The 13,130-nt window shown below is 38.7% G+C and overlaps 1 protein-coding gene and 1 long non-coding RNA gene across 3 annotated transcripts in view; one reads left to right on the top strand and one right to left on the bottom strand.

Annotated features, from left to right (window-relative positions):
• The window catches only part of GABRB3 (gamma-aminobutyric acid type A receptor subunit beta3), a 219,454-nt gene that overhangs the window by 59,874 nt on the left and 146,450 nt on the right, over positions 1–13,130 (top strand). The window lies entirely within an intron of this gene.
• Positions 4,974–11,351, bottom strand: LOC116590490. Its single transcript, XR_004285630.1, has 3 exons — positions 11,216–11,351; positions 5,997–6,184; positions 4,974–5,060 (listed from the first exon to the last, which is right to left on the bottom strand). It is a non-coding gene; the product is annotated as an uncharacterized LOC116590490 (long non-coding RNA).

The raw sequence follows: 13,130 nt of genomic DNA, 5'->3' as shown, positions 1-13,130 counted from the left end.
ACCATATGATTTCACTCGTATGTAGAATTTAAGAAACAAATCAGATGAATATAGGGGAAGGGAAGAAAAAATAAAATAAGGTAAAAACAGAGAGGGAGGCAAACCATAAGAGACTCTTAACTATAGGAACCAAACTGAGGGTTGCTGGAGGGAAGATAGTTGGGGGATGGGGTAACTGGGTGATGGGCATTATAATAGCAGGGCACTTGATGGGTGTTATATGCAACTGAAGAATCATTGAATTCTACCCCTGAAACTAAAAATAATAATAATAAAAATTAAAATTTAAAATTAAAAAAAAATGAGGACTCTTGGGTCCTGGATTTCTCTGTGCTATTTTTTTCCCCCAGCTGGAACTATCATGGTATTAGTTCCTCAACATTTGAAATGCATGTGAGCTGGGGGCCAAGCAAGACCTTCTTGTGCAACCTTAGTCATTTTAGTCTCCCTTTGTTTTATATAATCTCTCCCAATTTCTTGAGACCTAAATGTTCTTAAAGTTAAGATCTGAATCCTGTGCTACATGAAGAACATTTTAACCCATAAAAAAGAAATGAACTTTGCTCAAAATTGTAAATGTTAGAAATCGGTTAAGTAAAATGAGATTTCTTACTTTGATCATGCAAAGTTGTGATTCACAAAGCACCTTAGTTTAGACTAATTTACACTTTTCTATTATCAAAGCAGTGTAAATAATATAGAAAAGATCTTAATATTTTTTCTCTGCCGTCATTGGAAAAGGTATTGCTGTTATTACATGTGACTAAGGTAGATACGAAGATATCCATATGAACTACCCCCAGATAACTGTCAGCCACATCTGGTACAGGCCATAAGTCTTCAACTGCTTCAGACACTAAAGTAGGGACTTAATAATCATAATTTAATATCATCTAAGACTAGATCCTAGACTAGACTGTAGAGTCAAACACTTGCTTTTCTGCGTTGACTACAATCTTACTGCGCTAAAAAGCAACTTTTAATTACAAGAAAATGTTACACTTAATACTTTTACCTGAAGATTCCACAGAAATATATAGGAGAGCTTTGTGATACTCAAGCATGGAAACTATTATATCTGAAAAGATTTTTGCTGATCTCATCATCATTTGACCCTTTGTTCTAGTCCATTGCCTTGATGAGTGCAACGGGCACAGTTGCTGGCTCTTTCAAATGAGTCATGAATTTCTGTGATGCACAAAGTTCCAACCAAGAGCCTGTGTGTGCAGCGAGGGATGGTAAGGAACTCCATTCATTACCTTTCATCACACCCCCATTGACCAAATTGCAGTCTTTTGTCAAAAATTAAAAGTGGAATTAAAATATGGAAATAAATCAGGTGACATATACTTTATATATACTTAATAAAAGATGCTTCATTTTCTGACACGTTTATTCATTTTTCATGAAAAAAATGAGTGCTCATACACTAATGTGCTGACGTTACTTTTTCTCATGGTAAACTTGTAATAGGAACAGAGAATTCTTAGAGCTTCATAGCCTCTGAGAATAGAAATTAGTGGTAACTCTAGCCACCAAGAAAATGTATTTACTTGCCCATTATAATCTTCCTCCTGCATTCCATTCCTTGGCTTCTCATTTTTCTTTAATGTTAAAATGTAGTTCAGTTGGATACTTTCTCACATGGACTACGGTAAACCAGAAAGGGGATTGTTTCTGAGAGGAGAAGGGTCATCTCTAGGAGATTAATTCTTGATAGGGTGGCAAAGGAGATACTTGGGACTGGAGGCCAATCGATATTGAGTTGGCCAGTGTGGGAGATATCTACGTAGAGGTTGGAGAATGGAACAGAATGTTCTCCTGGGCCAGTTCCAACTCCAGTTTTTTACAATTATATTCTCTTTAATCCAGTTTGCTATGGACTGATTTGCAGTGAACTAGTGGGAAGAATCAGTACCTTCTAATTGTAGCCACTTGGGCAGATAAGTAACCTTATTCCTTGTAATTCCTTTTTCGTAAAGATTAGTTCATGAAACAGTCTGTGATTAGATTCCTCTTTCTTTTTTTTTTTTTTTGTACAGAATTTTGTTTTATTTCAAGTATTCTATTACAATAAGTTTGAGGGCTACACCCCAACTAGGAGAAATGCTTTCTGGTGTAACAGTTTAAAGCTTATATTCTTTTTGCTCTTGTCAAATGACTGATGATACAGATTTTTTAGTAAGTCGTTAGAGAAATGACAGGAAAGTGCCGTTATTCTGAGCAATACTGCCCTTTAGGTATGTTTTATTAGTTTGAATTGCAGCTATTTCCAAGCACATCATTAATAGTTCCGATCACACTAGAGTTAACTGGAGTTCAAATAACTCAGTTTATTTACAAAGTATTTGAGACCTTTTAAGTATGATTAAGTTCTGTGGAATATTACTTTCTTTCTTTTTTTTTTTTATTTTTTTTTATTTTTTATATTTATTTTTATTTCCAGCATAACAGTATTCATTATTTTTGCACCACACCCCGTGCTCCATGCAATCCGTGCCCTCTATAATACCCACCACCTGGTACCCCAACCTCCCACCCCCCGTCCCTTCAAAACCCTCAGATTGTTTTTCAGAGTCCATAGTCTCTCATGGTTCACCTCCCCTTCCAATTTCCCCCAACTCCCTTCACTTATTTGTGGAGCATAACAAATAGCATGGAGGACATGGGGACTTAGAGTGGAGAAGGGAGATTCCTCTTTCTTTAACCTTCTCCCTGAAGTACTGCAGGTCATTTGCTTTAGTTCTATCCTCTCCATTCTGTGAGGCTCCCAGCCCAGCCCAACTAAGCTGCTTAAAGGCAGAGATATTGAATGGAAGTGACACCTGATTGGGCCACACAGGTCCTTGAGGCTGCATTTTTTGGGATTCAGCTCTATGAATTCACATAATTCCTTTAATTTTTTGTTGTTCTTCCTTCGTCTCCCCTTTTCCTTCTCCTGTTTTTTCCTTCCCTCTGAAGAGCATATGACTGTATCATCCTTAGTCCCTGTGTTGATATAAAATTCATATTTAAGACAAAGGAGAAAAACAGAGATAAACAAAAGAGTAAGAAAGAAATACAAAGGATATGTAAGAAAATGAGAAAGAGGGACAAAGCAGGAAGTGTAAGGCCACAGTCTTAGAGTTTCATTATCTGCTGAGAGGTGATCGTTATCTAATCAGTGCTTTAACAATAAATACATAAATAAAACCTGAAGAAAGAAGGAAGGGAGGAAGGAAGTATAAAGAGTGGAAGGAGGAAGTAAAAATGCCCAGAGAAAAGGAAGAAGAAAAGATGAGAAGATAGGGGAGAAGGAGCCTGAAAGATGTTGGAGTTGAAGAGACTCTTTAGGACAAACACAATTGGCTAGAACTTTTGCGTTACTATTTACGTGATCATCTGCACAATAATGAGAGGTTTTGTATAATTCCTCACACTAGAAATCAAAGTGCTCATCCCCCTCATCCATTCCCGTTGCTTTCCTCTTGTGAAAGTTTGCTACCTGGTCAACAGTGTGTCTCACTGTACTAACACCAGCAGGCCAGTGCCAGGGCTGAAGGATGATTTGTACTTGGCTCAAGACGTAATCTTATTGCTCCTCAAGAAACAGTTTCTTGGGGTCCCTGGGTGGCTTGGTCAGTTAAGCATTTGCCTCTGATTCAGGTCATGATTCTTGGGTCCTGGGCTAGAGTCCTGTATTGGTCTCCTTGCCCAGCAAGAAGCCTGCTCTCCCTCTGCCGGTCACTCCCCCTGATTGTGCTCTCTTTTTGATAAATAAATAAATAAAGTCCTAAAAGAAAGAAGAAAGAAAGAAACCATCTCTTTCTTATTTTTCTAGAATAAAAACAGTTTTTCTTCCAATTCCCCAAGTCATTGTAGCTACTTTTGGATAAGAATTTCATTTGATTTTCTCATTTTCCATGGGAATGTTGTGAGAACAAATATGAGTTGAAATCTCTGTGAACTTTTATAAAGAAAGAGGATTCTAGAAGTGTGATTCCTGCTTTAGAACTTGCATAAGAAAACAAGGCTTAAATAACCCTGAAAATAAAGAAGAAGCCGAAGTTTTATTATAGATTTGTGCTTTAAAGTCTTATTTACAACTTAGCTAGATTCCTAGGTAATAAGAATTTCATCATGATTTCTAGACAGTTTAAATTATCCACGTATACCTTTTTAGAATTCTTGGAGTATTAAAATGTTCAGCATCAGTAACCAATTATCAGTGTCTGGTTTACATGTTGTCAGATTTTCTCAGCTACTTGAAAGTGACTGGGCTAATTCCCCACCCACTGAACAAATAAAATGAACCCAGCTCACTGTAGATTTTAATCTATATGGCCAAAATTTGGACTGAAATAAACAATAACTTGGAAGGTCTATCACAAAAACTCCATAAATGATAGCACTGACATATATGACATACAGTATGGCACAGATAATCAAGTGATTCCTTTAGAAGAGTTTTCCACCTCTCTAAATGCCTCATGTCCCTCCCCCAAGAAAACATAAGCTGAGAACAGTCACTACAAAACCATCATTGGCATGGAGTTGTGGAAGCTTAGTTCACAAAAGGATATCTGTGCAGTGCTAGTTTAGTACCTTAGACAAACACACCTACAGAGGTTTGGAGAGGGAATGGCTGGCGTGAGTTTCCAGAACGAGCTAGTGAGTAATGTTTGGGCAGCCGTGGAATGCATTTCTGGCAACTATAGTCCATGTGGTTGGCATTCATTCTACCTGTCTGGTTAACTGTGTGGCTAACGTTTGCCCTGTGCCCACACCTGAACCTAACCACCAAGATTTTCAGGGGAAAATACATATTAGATACATTCATTTACCTTTGCCTTTAAACTATGCCATGTGTCCGTTTAATTTATGATAACTAATTACTGACTTCGAGCTTTTCACTCAAATTATCAGTCTTGTGGTCATTATGTAATAGAGAAGACTTCATTGCCAACTTTAGTTTTTGTTTTGTTTTGTTTTTTTCATTTTCTGACTAACAGTGATATGTCATAAAGTCAGTGTGTCTTCCTTGGTAGTAGATTCTCCACTGGATGCAAAAAAAGGATGTTCTGTAAACATAAAAGGATTATTAAGATTCAGTAACTTGTAACCTACTAAAAATTAAAATAACATGTCCATTTTAGGTAATTATTTGGTTTGAAGCAGGACTCCTTTTTAAATATACATTTTCTAATGATGGGAAAGAACATTCATCATGGAAATACTTATTAAAATTCTCAGTCAGCAGGTGTAATTAAACAGGGCCAGACATCCTACAGGGCAGCAGAAGCAAATCTGTATGAAAAATGCAAGACCTGTCCCATTTTGTACCTTCTGCCAGACTTCTATCAATGAAGTGAAAAATAACAACAACAAAAATTAGGATGTCATGGTTTTAAATATTTTATGTTATATAACTTTCTATCAGTCCTAGAGACAATGGAGGGAGGAAGGAGGGGAGAGGTAGAAAGGGAGGAAAGAGGGAAGAGAGAAGAAAGGAAGCAAGCAGGGAGGATGGAAGGAGAAACAACAAAAAGATAAAAGACAAAATGATGCCAAGTTGTGTCAGAGCACTCCCTTTTGGAACATGGCACTTAAACCTTTCCTGTTAACATTTTTTTTTTTTTTTTTAAGTAGGAGGTTGCTTCTATAAACATTCAGTTACTTATATGAATTTAGTTACTTGTATGAATAAACCCATTTCAATTTAAAACTCATTTATAATTTTCAAATCTTCACTGAATTCTAAATCTTAAATACACGTCTATAACCTCATTCTTTCAAAAGGTGACACTGATAAGTTTCTTTTGAAATATCTTCAAAATAAGTGATGGAAGTTAGTCTGAAAAGTAAAGCGAAATATGTATTATCTAGAACTGTGTGAGAACAGAGAGTCAGCCAACCAACAGTGAGGTGAAGGAGAAAGGGAGTGACATGGCTCAGGCAAGACCACCACCCCGCCACATACCACCCAGAGAGGTAGACTTTCCCTGCACTCAGCTCACTCAGAGTGGAGGTTTGGGGGAATGTCCACAAGGCTTCTTCTCTCCAGGATGAAGCTGTGTGGTGTCTGAGAGCTCCAGGATGAAGCTGTATGGTGTCTGAGAGCTTCAGAGAGCTGCCTGGTCATCAGGTTTATGCCTCTTTTGCTGAGGTAGTCGGTTCCACCTCAGCACTTTCCCAGATGCAGCTACTATTGATAAAAGAACTTCCACTTAGTAGAGAAGTATAGCACTCTAGGCAGAGCCTTTATTAAACATATTCTTTGCAAAGTAGACTTTGTGCAAGTTCGTGATTCACAGCAACTCCTCAGTGGTGTCTCAGGCACAACCACCCTGCAGTCCAAGAGCATAAATGTGTTATCACGCTAATGAATGCTGGCCCTCATGCGGCTTCAGCACTTTTCCCTGGGGCATTGCCAGTGCGATATAAAGCAACATTGCTGACATATTATCTTAACTTTAAGAACATCCTTTGATGTGGGATATATTTTCATGAGCCATTCAGCTACTATCAAATTAATTGTTAAAACTAGAGTTTTACCATCCAAGTATTTTGAAGCCATCAACAGCTATTCATACCTTCTAACAGAAGCCATAGATTATTTAGAGCTTTAGATATTGTAATGGACTTTATACTTTGTTATTTATCAATATAAATGCTTTTGCTGAAAGTACAAGAATATTCTCAACAATATAAAGGTGATAATGCCCTGAAAACTGCAGTGACATACCATCCTTGCTTATTGTTGAAGATCTCCTTCTATTTTTACATTGTGCCCTTTTTCAAAATAGCTGATGATCTTCTTTTTTATGGCAGTCATTCATATTTTGGGAAGATCAGGACCGCCATACTTACTGAGAAATGGTGGATCCAGTCCAGTATCCTAGCCAAGTCATACATTTGTGAGCCTTTCTTATCAACAACCTTGACAAGTTCAAAGTCTATTCCTGCTATCTTTACTTTCCTTTAATAATTTATTTTGGGGACTCCTGCATGGCTCAGTGGGTTAAACATCCAACTCTTAATTTCAGCTCAGGTGCTGATCTCAGGATGGGGGGTGTCAAGCCCTGGTTGGGCTCTGAGCTCAGCAGGGAGTCAGCTTGAGATTCTGTCTCTCTCTGATTCTCTCTCTGCCCCTTCCTTCCTTTGTTTCTTTAATTAATTAACTAATTAATTAATTTGGGGAGAAAGACAATTATCATATGGTTTCATTCATATGTAGAATATAAGAAATAGTGTGGAGGACCATAGGGAAAGGGAGAAAAAACTGAATGGTAAGAAAGCAGAAAGGGAGACAAACCATGAGAGACTCTTAACTATAGGAAACAATCTTAGAGTTGCTAGAGGGGAGATGGGTGTAGCGATGGGACAATTGGATGATGGGCATTCAGGAGGGGACATGATGTGATGAGCACTGGGTGTTATATGCAACTGATGAATTGGTGAACACTATATTGGAATTAATGATGTACTATTTGTCGGCCTAATTGAATTTAAATTTAAAAAATGTCAAGGATGTGGTGATTAATAAGAAAAGACCTGACAATCAAAATAATAATAATAATAATTCATATTATTATTCATAATAATTATTATGAATAAGTTATTTCATAAGTTTACTGTAACTATTCTTGAACATAATTATATTTTAATTCTACATTATTTCTTGAGATCATTTCACTTGTTTATTACCTAACACTGCCTATTGTTTAAAAAATTGTGTATTTTAAACTCATATAGGTTAGCACATAGTCAAGCATTTTTAGAAATATAGAAAACAAACCCAAATTCACTTTTCTCTTACCAATTGTGCTTTTATGGACTTGGATCAAAACTTTCATTTTTCCACCATTCTATTCAATAATCATTCATGCATGTATTCCTTCACCATTAATGTTATCTCATAGGAGGATTAGTTAAGTGCCCTGCATCTCAAGTTGCCATAATATTGGCTGGGTGGTTTTGTTGTTGTTGTTGTTTTGTTTTTGCTTTTGTTTTACTTCCCTAGAAACAGACCATGAGATTAGGATCCAAATTTTGGCGGTTTTACTTAGGAAGGGACTTGAATGCTGGCAGAGAAATAGGGCAGTGATACAGGGCAGGGAAGCCAGCCAAAGAAAGCCTCATTTTTAATCCACTTACCACTGAGAGTGGCTTTAGCTTAATTCCATAGGAAACAGTAGGCAAATGTGTAAAACACACCCACTGGCATTACCTCACCCAAGATAATGGGAGATACCCAATACATGGGTGAGGTACTGACAGTTGGCTCCAGTAGAGTTGGTGTGAGGAATAAATGCATCGTTATGTGGGAAATACTTTGAATAAACAGAGTCTTGCACATGGTAAAGTACCTAGTATCTGCTAGCTATTATGATTCTTCACTATGAAATTATATGATAGCTATTTTTAAGAACAGGATATATTTATTAAGTGCCAACTATAGGTTCACAGTCCATCAGATCCTAGGGTAACCCCAGTGGATAACACATGGTCTCACTAAGCTTACAAGTTAGTTGGTAGACAAGCCTGTGAAGAAATCAGTGTGGTTTATGCCAGGACACAGACAGGAAGGGAGGGCAACATTCTGTTGAGAGAGGAAAGGGGGGCTTCATTTAGATCTGAGCTACAGAAGAGGGATGTTTAAGGTTCCCTAAAGAAGGCTGACTGTGGAGCCTGGCCAGGCTGAGGAAAGGTATATGGGGCCTTGAAGACTACAGAACAAATATAGAAGTATGGGGAAGATGCTGGATTAAAATCTCAGTAGATTTTTGTCATAGAGCAGGGAATTTGGAAGACCAAAGAAAAGGACCAGCTTTAAGGCTTGTGATTTGTGCAGTCATCCAGGACCCTGTGCTTGGAAGGGCTCCACACTTGGCTTAATGTTGTACTCTCATCATCTTGACATTTTTCATAATTTTTGAAAAGGGGATTTTGCATTTTCACTAGGCCCCATGAGCTGTGTAGCTATTCTGCATAAGAGCATTAAGTTTGGGATAGATTATAAAGGGTCTTATTAACCTTTCTATGATGGTTAATTTTGTGTATCAACTTGACTGGGCCATGAGGTCCCAGATATTCGGTCAAATGTTATTCTGGATGTATTTGTAAGGAGGTGTCTTTGGATGAGGTTAACATTTGAATCAGTAGACTGAGTAAAGTAGATTACCCTCCTCAGTGTGGATGGGCCTCATCCAATCAGTTGAAGTCCTGAATAAAATAAATAAGCTGATCTTCTTGTGAATAAGAGGGAATTCCTCCTGCCTGACTGCTTGATTTTGGACTTGAACTAAACCACTGGCTTTTTTTTTTTTTTTTTTTCTGAATCATGCTGCCCTTTCAACTAGAACTACACCATCAACTCCTCTTGGTTGCCAACTCCATGATCATATGAGCTAATTCTTTATAATATATTCACAGATAGATACAGATATATAGATTTAGTTAGATGATTTGTGGATAGATAATCTCCTGTCGTTTCTCTGGGGGAACACCCGCTAATATACCTGCAAAGGCTTTCATAGTTTCCTATAAGAAATGTGGGACCATTTAAGTTTTTGCATATAAGACAGTGGCGTGTGCCCTAGGTAAAAATCTAAAGCACAGAAAAGATGAGTTAAATCAGGAAGAGGCTAGTCCAGCAGAGAGATAATGAGGCCCAGCATTTAAGCAAAGTGGTGGTGAAGGAAAGCAGTTTATAAACCATTTGGTGTGCAAACTTAAGGAAATTGGTTCTAAGAAAGAGATGAATGAAAGACAACCTCACAAAGAAAATTTGGGAGACCAGAGTTTCTCATGCTGCTGTCTTCCCTCACGTGAAAATTTCCTTGGTAACTCTGGTCATTTTTTTCCCTCCTCACTTGCACTGCTTCCAGCAGCATTTCCCTCTTACTACCATGTGGCCACCAGACTAACACCCAGTGTCCAGATATGGGTGGCAATGTGGGGGTATGCATATTCTCTAGTTGGTCCCATTGTCCATGCTGATGGATGGACTGAGTTTTGTGTGTCTGTTTCTGACTGCAGAAAACATTAAGGTCTTCAAAAAGCATCCTGAAGTTATTTCTAGCTCCCTTTCCCGGGTTGGAAAATGAGAGCTTGGAGCCATTCATTTGGTAAATAACGACATTAAGTTAAACATGCATATACTGAAGTGTCACAGCATCTTTTTTCTAAATCTCACTCTCAAAAGTTCTGCTGTGGTTATTGCCACTAATTGGACACTTTACTCCCCACAATAACTCAATAGAATCTGAAAACTTAGAGATGAATTTGTGCTCTCCTCCTTCTAGGTCAGTTATGAAAATGTCAGCTACAATCTTCATGCCTCTCTAGAGAGCTCTTCCTCTTTGTGTGTCTTTATTCAGAGATATACAGCATTATTTCTACTCATCTTTTTCCATCAGCTAATTTACTACTTACGGTTTTATCATTTTGTATAGTTTTATAGTGCCTTACACTTGTTTTAGTCAGGAGGGCCTGGTAGAGAAAGCTATAGAGGGTTTTATTTTAATTCTAAATATATTATATGTTTGGATTTCCTGCTGTCTTCAGACCCTAGGAGACAAGGGTGACACAATGTCTTCTCACATAGATTGGGTTCACTTAGGTCATTTCTCCTATGACAATCCATGTCCTTCTAGAGGTCAGTGTAAAATTGTCTATCTCATTCCTTTATTCATCCTGCAAACACTCTAAAGCATTTACCATAGGTTAGGAACTGGGTTATGGGCTAGCAGTAGAGCAAGGGCAGACTGATGTGGCCACTCTTACTCTCCATCCTACCCAGCAACAAGCCAGTTCCAACCAGGAAACTCCACGACATGGGGGCCCTGAAGCTCCTTTCTTGAATTGAAATTGACCCTCATCAATCTGGAGGAAGTTGTACCTCACATATGGTGTTCATATTTGTATTATTTCATAATAGAGTGCATCTCCACAGAAGAATCTCTAGAAACCATGTGCTGGAAACATCCAGGGTTGGTGCCCAAGAGCCACACTGCCCCAATGGTGTTTTTATCAGCACTCTGGCTTGGGGAACGTATTTTAATGTGGAAGCCAAAGACTGGACTCCTGATCCCTGAACTTTTCCTGAATTATCCCTAGAACTGAGGGAACCTGCTGTTTGTGTGGGGGAGATAGGACAGTGCTCTTGGTGATCATGCAATCTATTCATGTCTCAGCAACACACATTGCTGGCACTGTGAGATGAGTTCCTCACCAGGGCTGGGGTTGACCTGCCATGTCCCAGCTCTCTCACGGTCCTGTAGGAGGCTGATAGGTACATCCAGAGGGCAGCGACAGGCCTAAACTGTCGCCCCATCCAGGGGAGTCTGCCAGTGCTTTATCCTCCGATGTGATGATCTAACAATCTGTCATTATGTTACCCACCCTAAGGTACAGGGCTGTGACCTGCCCCAACTTATCCTGCTAGTTAGGGGCAAAGCCAAGACCTAGACTTCACAACCCCCTTGTAGCTTCAGGCTCCTATGGGCAGAAGAGTGAATTCTCTAGAACATAGAGTTTATCCTCCTTCATTTAGCCAGGAGTTAGGACCCACCTAGTAAGGCACTCAGCACCAACTGGCCATGCATTCAGTTAGGTCAGTCTTAAACTCTTCATAGATACGCTCATGTTTCCTCTTGCTTCATTATAAGACTTTATCTGCATTCTGCCAGCAAAAATGAGGAAGCTTTTAGAAAATCCGCTTGGGTGCTTTTCTTCAAAATAGCAGGAAAAAAGGGTGCCTGGGTGTGTCAGTGGGTTAAGCCTCTGCCTTCGGCTCAGGTCATGATCTCAGGGTCCTGGGATGAAGCCCCGCATGGGGCTCTTTGCTCAGCGGGAGCCTGCTTCTCTCTCTCTCTCTCTGCCTGACTCTCTGCCTACTTGTGATCTCTCTCTGTCAAATAAATAAATGAAAAATCTTTTAAAAATAGCAAAAAAAAAAAAAAGGGGTCAATTACCTTGGGAGTGAGTAGGGAGAAGAGTATGGGGACAGTCATTCCAGGATTTCCCAGGGCTTTATCTAGAACATTGCAAATATGAAGGTGAAAGCAAGTTTTATATACTAAATTGAATCAATACTGCCTGAGCAACAAGAGAAATACAAGAAACCAAACATTAGATATGAGCATCATATGCTATAAGGACAAACTTAAGTGTAGATATTGGAGTCAATGATTTTTTTTGTTTTTAATTTATTTTTTTTATTTTCAGCATAACAGTATTCATTATTTTTGCACCACACCCAGTGCTCCATGCAATCCGTGCACTCTATAATACCCACCACCTGGAACCCTGACCTCCCACCCCCCGCCCCTTCAAAACCCTCAGATTGTTTTTCAGAGTCCATAGTCTCTCATGGTTCACCTCCCCTTCCAATTTCCCCCAACTCCCTTCTCCTCTCTAACTCCCCTTGTCCTCCATGATATTTGTTATGCTCCACAAATAAGTGAAACCATATGATAATTGACTCTCTCTGCTTGACTTATTTCACTCAGCATAATCTCTTCCAGTCCTGTCCATGTTGCTACAAAAGTTGTGTATTCATCCTTTCTGATGGAGGCAGAATACTCCATAGTGTATATGGACCACATCTTCCTTATCCATTCGTCCTTTGAAGGGCATCTTGGTTCTTTCCACAGTTTGGCTACCGTGGCCATTGCTGCTATAAACATTGGGGTACAGATGGCCCTTCTTTTCACGACATCTGTATCTTTTGGGTAAATACCCAGGAGTGCAATGGCAGGGTCATAGGGAAGTTCTATTTTTAATTTCTTGAGGAGTCAATGATTTAATAAGACTCCTCTAGAAAAGTAAGGAATCAGAAGGTGTTCAGGGAAAAACAGAGGCAAGATAGCAAGTAATTTAATAATAATTACATTTAATAATAAACATTCTTCTACTTCACTAGAAATGTGTTTCTTAAGCTGCAAGGCCTGGGAATTTCTGATATTAACTAGAGTCAACATAAACTTATGGTTTCTGGTTTGTAATTTGGACCATTACCTATCCCTTGACACTTAAAAACCTAAATGTGGATAAAAATGTATTCTCTGGGAGAACTGAGAAAAAAAGACTTTCTAAGTTTTTCTTATGTTCTGACTTCCCATATGCTTAGCACGGACACAAAATAA

Source organism: Mustela erminea, chromosome 5, assembly GCF_009829155.1.
Source record: "Mustela erminea isolate mMusErm1 chromosome 5, mMusErm1.Pri, whole genome shotgun sequence".
Classification (NCBI taxonomy): Eukaryota; Metazoa; Chordata; class Mammalia; order Carnivora; family Mustelidae; genus Mustela; species Mustela erminea.
The sequence above is the reverse complement of the archived record's forward strand: the minus strand, read 5'-3'. Positions and strand labels throughout refer to the sequence as shown.